This window comes from Mus pahari, chromosome 9 (assembly GCF_900095145.1).
Source record: "Mus pahari chromosome 9, PAHARI_EIJ_v1.1, whole genome shotgun sequence".
In the NCBI taxonomy this organism is placed as follows: Eukaryota; Metazoa; Chordata; class Mammalia; order Rodentia; family Muridae; genus Mus; species Mus pahari.
Genome location: NC_034598.1, coordinates 71,519,082 through 71,521,826, shown reverse-complemented (window position 1 = coordinate 71,521,826; position 2,745 = coordinate 71,519,082).

The window sequence follows — 2,745 nt, the reverse complement described above, 5'->3', positions numbered from 1 at the left end:
AGAGAAGAGAAGAGAAGAGAAGAGAAGAGAAGAGAAGAGAAGAGAAGAGAAGAGAAGAGAAGAGAAGAGAAGAGAAGAGAAGAGAAGAGAAGAATAACCCTTGAGTTCTTTGAGTTGAAAAATGTACCTTTTCAGAATTAATTATCTAATCTTGTCCAAAATGAATCCCATAAGACTCAAGTCTGGGCTGTTACTCCTTAGTTTGCACACACGGTTTTTCTCCTATTCCTCATGAAACTCTTATCTCTGTGGAACCTTCATGTGTTTCTCCACCTCCCTGAGATGTGAGGGCTGTGACAAGTCCAAAGAGATTTGCCAGTGGGCCCCCTGTGAGGATCTGCCAGTTGAGATGGTAGAGGGAGCCTGAGAGCCTAGAGGAACAAGATCACTCCCACCTCTTCCTTTCCTGTTCTTTACAGGTTCCTGACAGCAACACTTCTTCATCTTGTCAGCTACAATTTATTTTATCTGGAAACCCAGCCCTGGCTTGCGTCTCAGATGACCTCAGGGATTCAGGCTACATTGCACACTGCATGCCTCTCACATATCCACATCACAGGGCCACCTCATATCTCCTCAGGATTCTGGCAGTGTAAATGTACATTCATTCTTTCCATTAAGGTGTGAGCTTTCAACCATGGTGATTCTATTTTTGATTTTTTTTTTTACCAATAATTCTATAAAATATTTGGAAGTAGGCATCCTGAATTTAAACATTTTCCCCTTGGACTAGAGAGATTATTTGTCAGCTAAGAGTTCTTGATATTCTTACAGAGCTTCAAGTTCACTTCCCAGATCCCTTGTAGGTTACCGTGCCATCACATGCATTAGCAGATGTTAGGACTGCCTCTGGCCTTACAGACACCTGCACAAATGTACACAGATAGGCACAAACATATACACATATATGATAATCTTAAAAATAGATCTTAAGAACTATGCAATCCCTCTTCTTCTTCTTCTTCTTCTTCTTCTTCTTCTTCTTTTTTTTTTTTTTAAAGAGCATTAAAATGCTGGAGAGATTTTCTTACCTCAAAATTTTGTCTTCACAAAAGTCACAGAGGAAGGACTCTTGAGAGGAAGGTTGTGGATGGAAATGTGGCTTCATTTTCTTTCAGGAGTAGAAGACTTAACAAAGTGGATCGTGGTGAAAATGTTTCCGCTGATGTTGCTCCTGATGAAAGAAATCATGTTAGAAACAGAGATGTGATCAAATATTCCAGACAGTTCCATGACATTTTCCATGTCTAAGCAGTCAGGTATAAACTCTTGGTGTCAAAGCCAAGTGCGGAGTATCTTGGTCTGCAGAAGTGAGATATGACATTTACTGGCTCTGTTATACAGTTGTACATTTTAGCTTATTTCCCTTATCTTTCTAATATTTAATGTATGGCCTGAAAAGGAATGCCTTCACTCAGAATCTCAGCTGAGACACATTATAACACTTTATTGACAGTGTATTTTTTTCTCTAGCTGCCACGTTAGTTTAACCTGACATAGAGTTTGAATGTATTGTTATGTGTGGAGTTGAAAAATAACAAGATTATCATCAGACATATGTAGAATAAAGAACCAAACCTGTAGCATTCTTCAAAAAAATACCCTGGAGATAGTATGGTAATAACTATGGTAATAAGATAGTATGGTTTTATATATATATATATATATATATATATATATATATATATATATATATATATATATATATCCTTATTCTAACTTTGTTTGGAGTGGACCTATGTCCTTTTTTTCTTGTGTTTAAAAAAAGGTACTAAATGCTGATAATTTTGGTTCTTTTTAGTCTTACCCAGTAATTATCACAGTTCAGATGTCGAGTGGGCTCCTATGTCTTCCACATTGATACCTCCATTAGTAAGGAGTCACAATTTTCAAGTCACTCATACTTGTTAAGGAAAAAAATCTATTTACTTGATTTTCAGTACAAAGCAAAAGCTGTCCCTATGAAGCCAGGACTCAAGGTATGGTTAACAGCTAGCTCTCTGGAGAAAAAAAAAAAGATATGATAAGTCACCTTATGGGTTGTATGATTTCCTCATCTTCATCTTCATACTGTTGAACCATCAGTATGGTCAATTTCAAGTTATTTGTGTGACCACTGATAAAATTATTCCCAAGAAAAGGACATATGGACTGAACACATCACAGAGAGACATAAAATATACAGTGATGATGTAGACCTACTTCAAAGCTCTTTTAGCCATTCTCTGTAACTGTAAGAGGCTATAACCCCGGTGCATGACAGCAAAAGAACTTGTAATACATCATGTTACTCCATAAATATCACTCATTTATTCTGTTTATAAGGATTTTTTCTGAATAATGTCTTTAACAAGTCTCATTATTAGCATTAAGGTACCAAAACCACTATATGAAATCATTTAATTATTTTTGAGTATTTTCCAGTTCATTAATTGGTTAAATAAAATCACTATGCCCCTGGTGGTTATTCTTTTTAAAGTGTGTTAAAAGTTTTTGAGATACCATTTGACTATGTACGTTGGGGTGGCATAAAAGTCATAGATTAAAATAAGGTTTGAACCTCATGTTTGGCAGAAAACTTTTGCTTTTTGTTAACTATAGTAACCATTTATACTTTTCATTATAATTATATTTGCAACAATTTTTCAAAATTTAACTTTAATGTGCAAGATGTAGACAATATGTTTAATCAAACTTCATACAGACGGTACTTATACAGCAGTAGTTTCTGGAAGACTTTAGAGA